This window comes from Lipotes vexillifer, unplaced genomic scaffold (genome assembly GCF_000442215.2).
Source record: "Lipotes vexillifer unplaced genomic scaffold, Lipotes_vexillifer_v1.1 scaffold554, whole genome shotgun sequence".
Taxonomy (NCBI): domain Eukaryota; kingdom Metazoa; phylum Chordata; class Mammalia; order Artiodactyla; family Lipotidae; genus Lipotes; species Lipotes vexillifer.
In genome coordinates this window covers 1,740,071-1,746,960 of record NW_006794635.1, presented here as the reverse complement: position 1 = coordinate 1,746,960, position 6,890 = coordinate 1,740,071, and positions in this window count along the sequence as shown.

Sequence of the window (6,890 nt, the reverse complement as noted above, 5' to 3'; positions counted from 1 at the left end):
CTGGCAGTCCAGTGGTTAAGACTTTGCCTTCCAATGCAGAGGGTACAGATTCGATCCCTGGTCAGGGAGTTACGATCCCACATGCCTCACAGCCCAAAAACCAAAACATAAAACAGAAGCAGTACTGTAACAAATTTTAAAAAGACTTTAATAATGGTCCACATCAAAAAAAAAAAAAATCTTGGGATTTCCCTGGTGGCACAGTGGTTAAGAATCACCTGCCAACGCAGGGGACAAAGGTCCGATCCCTGGTCCAGGAAGATCCCACATGCCGCAGAGCAACTAAGCCCGTGCGCCACAACTACCGAGCCTGCGCTCTAGAGCTCACGTGCTGCAACTACTGAGCCCACGTGCTGCAACTCCTGAAGCCCATGAGCCTAGAGCCCGTGCTCTGCAACAAGAGAAGCCACCGCAATGAGAAGCCTGCGCACCGCAACGAAGAGTAGCCCCCGCTCGCCACAACTAGAGAAAGCCCGCGTGCAGCAACGAAGACCCAACGTAGCCAAAAATAAAAATATTAAAACCTATAAGGGAAAAGAATCTGAAAAACTATATATGTATATATATATATGAATCACTGTGCTGTACACTGTGTTGTGAAACTAACACAACATTGTAAATCACCTATACTTCAATAAAAATAAAATTTTAAAAAGCAGAAGTGTGGAATGATCCCCAGCAACCATGAGGATCTTGGGAAGTGCTTAAAAATACAAGTGGTGGCCACGAACAAGAAATGTGTTCACAGCTGCTGTGGAGGAAAAAACAGCAAACATTACATTGAATAGACTCAGACACTTTAACAGGCAGCTTTCTACCTTGTGGGATCTTTCTCTGTTTCCTCCTTACTGTACCAAACGCAGGACTGCCCATTTAGAAAGCAATCCTTCAACCACCCATAAGTATGTATTGACTCTTTTCAAGAGACCATGCTAGGTATTTTGGGAGTTGAAGAAGTAGAAGGTTCTGTCCTTGCTCTCAGAGTGGTTACAGCCTAGCTGGGGACTGGGTTGATAACATTCAGAAAGAAAAAATGAGCACCTCCAAGCAATCCCACGCTGCCGGATTCCAGACTCAACATGGCCTGGAGTGGAGGGGAGGAGTCTGGGGGAAGACTGACTGCCCCTTATTTACCATTTACCTTCTCTGAGCTTCCATTTCTGTACGATGAGGAACCTAGGATGTCGTGAGAGTTTTATAAAGTTGATAGCACAGGGTAAGTACTAAATAAACAGCTACTTCTATCATTATTATCATAAGCATCATCGTTATTTAGTAGTATCTCCTAAAAGAAGAACTTCCCGAAAGGTAGGGCAATGTCTTGCAAGTCCCACCCTGGAACTGAAATGCACTTGCCTACTGTTATCAATAGTATTTAGGGACACTAACTACTTCATGGATTAAACGAATGTTTATTATTTGTTATCAGACTACATCCACCACAGATAATGTTCTTTGAGACACTGAAACCGAGCTCCCAACAAGGTCAACATCACTCATGTTTGGCAGATGGACAAGCAGACATTTGGAGCCATGCCGTTTATAACTAGTGTCCATCAGTGGGTGATACGGAGCAGATTGCTAAAATAAGCAATGTGCTCAGGTCAAAGTCACCCAAGGATGGAAGGGCTGGATTACAGAGGCTCTGTGATGGCAACTGCTTGTCAGGTGTCTTAGCAATTTTTCCACTAACTCAGACGCCACCTTCTCCATGAACCCTTCTCAGAGAGCCCCAGACAGTTAGCTGCTTCTCCCTAGGAGTTAAGAGTATTTTCATACTATATAGTATATAATATTATGCTTGTTTATTTACATGTCCTTCTGCCCAGTTAATGTGAATTTTCATCATGGTCTAGGGCTATAACAGAATCAAAACTTGTTGAAACTCAGAAGGTGTCACTTAAGGATTTTTTTGCCCTCAAAACTTAGATGAACCTGGCTCAGCCCTCCCAATCGCACCATCTTGGATGAGTCTCTTGTCCTCCCCACAAGAGCTGTGACATCCAACCCTATTCCTTTGAGACACTCTTGTCTCTGCTCCTGCCTCTGCACAGGCAGTTCTACCCCGAGGCACCCTAAAAGCAAAGCCCACACTTATCATTTTTCCCAGAAAGGAACTCAGACACACTGAGCATATCATGATTATGGTTGTTGGCTTGAAGATCAGAGGGTCCCTGGGGGTGGGGGCCCTTGTCACAGTACATCACAGGGCTCCCACCCTCACCTCTTGTCTTTCTCAGAGAACCATCCCATGCCCATGCCCTGGTCTCCAGAAGCCCCAGCTCCAGCCACCCACCTGCATCCTACACATGGAGATTTGGGGAAATCCAGTTCAGCCGTGTCCTCCTGCCTGCTTCTCTCCTGGGAGCCAGCCCCTGTCATTCCTAGTTTCTCCCAAAATTCCAGTGAATAAAATGTATTCACATAAATGAATAACTGAGTGAGCATTTGGCCCATAGCTGACACTTAATAAATAGTGGTGGAATATATGTAAAGGAGTGAATGAACAAATGAATGAATGGAAGCTAGTCATGTGTACCTCTATATCAAGCTGGATTCCAGGTTGAGGTGCAGAATACATGAAAATGGACAAGTCAGCACAAGGCATCTGGCTGTCATCGAATTTCCTGATCAGATGGAATAAAAGCCTATATGGCATAGAGGTTACCTACAGGCTGGAATGTTTTCTATTTACTTATTATTTCTTTATATTTCTTTTTATTTATTTATTTATTTATTGGCTGCATTGGGTCTTCGTTGTGTCATGCGGGATCTTCCTTGCGGCATGCAGGCTCTTTTTTTGTTGTTGCGGTACACAGGCTCTTCGTTGCAGTGCGTGGGCTTCTCCCTAGTTGCAGTGCACAGGCTTCTCTCTAGTTGTGGCACGTGGGCTCTCTCTAGTTCTGGCATGCGGGTTTTCCCTCTCTAGTAGAGGCGTACAGGCTTAGTTGCCCTGCAGCATGTGAGATCTTAGTTCCCCAACCAGGGATTGAACCCACATCCCCTGCACTGGAAGGCAGATTCTTTACCACTGAACTGCCAGGGAAGTCCCTGGAATGTTTTCTAAACAAAAGAATAAAGATATTATGCCTGAGAAGGAAAAGCAAACCTTGAGCAAGGTAAGATTCCTTAGTAAAGAAGCCCAGAGCACTTGCCTGTGACAAGAAGGCAGACAGTGAGAAGACTGGATTCCTGTCACTGTTGATGAACGTGCCCAACGCACAGTGAGGTCAAATGAACCAAAACCTCAGAGTCTGGAGCAGAGAAAGGTTTATTGCAGGGCCAAGCAAGGAGAATGGGTGGCTTGTGTTCCAAAGCCCCCCCCCCCAATTGCCCTATGATTTTCAGGGAAGAGTTTCTAAAGGCAAAATTTGGGGTGAGGGCTGTAGGGTGTATAACCCTCCTCTGATCGGTTGGTTGGAAGGCAACAAGGTGGTGTTTCAGGAATCTCAGTCATCAGCCTTCTGATTCTGACCACTCTGGGGTCTATGTGCTTGGGCTCAGCCTGAAGTTACCATCCTCCACCCAGGTGGGGACTTAGTTCCTGTAGAAGAACCCAGAGATATATATCAGATTGTTCTGTAAAAGGACACAGAGATGCTTTTGTACCTGGGAGGGCCCTGTAGGACCCTGCTTGGTTTCATCACCAGAGCAGGCCCCCTTTCTTGATTTACCAAACCTCCATGGCCAGTACTGGAGCAAGGCACAGAATGTGGCTTCAGCTGTGAATCCTCATGGTCAGGGAACATCTGTCCCCAGCTTCAAAAAGGGCCTGATTGCCAATCTTCACTGAACAGAAAATCCCTCCTTTCTCAGAGCCTTGGGGTAGACCTGCAAGCTGTCCTCACATCCCCATTTGCAGCCTCAGAAACCTCATCTCCAACCCTTGCCCCAGAGAGAAATGCCAGAAACATCCATATCATACTGTAAAAGACAGTTTTCCAGAGAGAACAGAGTTTTATCCACCCCTCCTTAAGTGGACTTTCAAATGTTGTTCTTTCCTTCTCTGCTGGGTATGAATGAATCACATCCTCAGGAAATACAACCCCTTGAGTAAATCAGCACTCTGGAATGTCTTTAGAAATAAAGCTAGTTTGGCTGACTCATTGGACAAATGCAGCTGTAACCAAACACTTGAAGCCCTGAAACAGGTATCCTCTGGTATTGATTCAAGGTGGGTTACACTGGTGCCCAGGTATTTGTCGAACTAAAAGGGCAAGGCGGCTTAATGTAGAGCCCTTACTCAGTGGGGTTACTCATTTACCTGAAAAAATGAGGAGAATCAAAACAGTCTGGGAATCTAGCTTTAGGAGTAGCATGGCTAAAGTTCCTTTTAAAGGAACAATATTAGGGAGCTACCAAGGAGAGGCTGTATGTATTTAGAGCATCTTTTATCAATGTGCTGGAAAAATTAAAGAGATTTAGAACTTTGTGTCCAAAGATAAACTCTGAAAAAAAGAACAATATTATTAGTTTATGGTCACACAATTTGTCCCTGGGTTTCAGACTTGATGGAATAATTCAGCATTACTGGGGAATGTGAGTCAAGCTGGGGGCAGTTCAGGAAATTGGGTGAGGCCCATCTGTCCTATGCAGATAAATAATACCCCCAGACACAGGCAAGATTTTCATCTACCTTCCAAAATTAGAGTGAACTCTTACGCCTAAAAATAAAGGGCAGTGAAATGTACTCAATGCCATCTGAGGCAGATGACTCAAACCACTTAAACCCAGTTACTTCCCCGTCTTTTGTTCGTCACAGCCAAGAGACCTGACTGCAAACCTGGCTGAAGGGGTCACAGGTACCAGAACACAGGTTAGAGATCCTTGGCACCCCCTAGTTGATGGAAGGGAATCACAGGTGTCAGTACTCAACTGGGCACAGCACACCAAGTCACAAGAGAAAATTTTATTTCTCTTCTAAGCTAAAATAATACATCCTTCCAGACCACAATCCCTCAAATTTCATTCCAGCCCATGTCCTTCCAGGCCAGTTCAAGCTGTGGCTAGGAATTCAAAATAAACTGTGCTGATTTTGAGAGCCATAAAGCTTTGCACAGCAAAAAAAAAAAAAAAAAAAACGAAAGCTAGTTGTTATTGTTAAGGGAAAAACTACACACATATTCGGCTCAAACCAGAGGAAAGGTGGGGCTAAAAGCCAAGTGGTATAAAATGAAAAACTTTCTCTTTCCAAGGATGGGTGGGTTCATCTTAATAAGTTAATGCCTGATAAGCCAGTGCAAAATCCAGGGTGGAGGGCTGCCCCAGTTCTAGCCAGGTCAAGTCATCCTTAACTCTGACTTGGAGAAATCCTTACCTGGGTGGACCTTGCCCTTTAGAGATAAATCCCAACATCCCTCCTGTTTTCTGGCCTTTCTCCACCCACTCTAATGCTCCTTTATCTACCTGCTCTCTCTTCAGCAAGATGCTCCCTTACAGGGGAACTACCAGCCTATTCAGTCCCTTTGTGTGAGATATGAAAGCATACATCCCAGCCTGACTGACGGATGGCACCTCTAAGGGGCAGAGAGCAGCCCTTATAAAGCTGTCCAATATTCCCCTCACCCTCAGAGGGCACAGGTTCACACAGAGATACACCCCCTGACTGTCTTCATTCTTCTCCCCAACTCTAACTCACAACCCAACATGAGAACCACCTCAAGCCAGGTCCCAGATCATCTGGCACTTTGTCACTTCCAAAGAGCCTCAGGTGACAATTTCCTAACCTCATCCTTGCTGGAATGCTAATTAAAAGTGGTTAAGAAAAGAAAAAAAAAAAAGTGGTTAAGAAGAAAGCCTTAACCAGGGTCCTTCTTTCTCAGACACTGTTTTTGATGTTTGTTTATGATTTAAAGTGATACTTTTTTACTGTAGAAAGTATAAGAGCCTATTCTAATTCCTTTCTTTCTTTTTTTTTTTTGCAAATTATTGAATAGGAATTTTTTGCATAAGGTATCATTCTTATTCTCCTATGCCACTAAAAATTTTTTGAAACATTGTAATGGCTGCAATATATTCCCTTGCATGAAAGTACCTATTTTTTACCCTCAGCTTTATTGGGGTGTAATTGACAAATAAAAGTGTAAACTCTGCATTTTTACACCCCTCCCCACATTTTATGTTTTTGATGTCACAATTTACACCTTTTCATATTGTGTATCCATTAACAAATTACTGTAGCTACTTTTAATACTTTTTGTCTTTTTTTTTTTTTTTTAATTTTATTTATTTATTTGTGGTTGTGTTGGGTCTTCGTTTCTGTGCGAGGGCTTTCTCCAGTTGCGGCAAGTGGGGGCCACTCCTCATCGCGGTGCGCGGGCCTCTCACTATCTCGGCCTCTCTTGTTGCGGAGCACAGGCTCCGGACGCGCAGGCTCAGTAATTATGACTCACGGGGCTAGCTGCTCCGCGGCATGTGGGATCCTCCCAGACCAGGGCTCGAACCCGTGTCCCCTGCATTGGCAGGCAGACTCTCAACCACTGCGCCACCAGGGAAGCCCAATACTTTTTGTCTTTTAATCTTCATACTAGAGTTATAAGTGATTTACCCATCACCATTACAACATTAGAGTATTCTGAATTTAACTATATATTTACTTTTACCAGTGAGTTTTATATTTTCATATATTTTCATATTTTCCTGTTACTAATCAGTTTCCTTTCATTTCAGCTTGAAGAACTCCCTTTAACATTTCTTGTAAGTCCTGTCTGGTGGTGATGAAATCTTTCAGCTTTTGTTTGCCTGAAAAACTCCTTATCTTTCCTTCAATTCTGAAGGAAAACTTGGCCTGGTAGAGTATTTTTGATTGGGAGTTTTCCGTTTCTTTCAGCACTTTGAATATATCATCCCAGTCCCTTCTGGCCTGCAAAATTTCTGCTGAAAATTCTGAT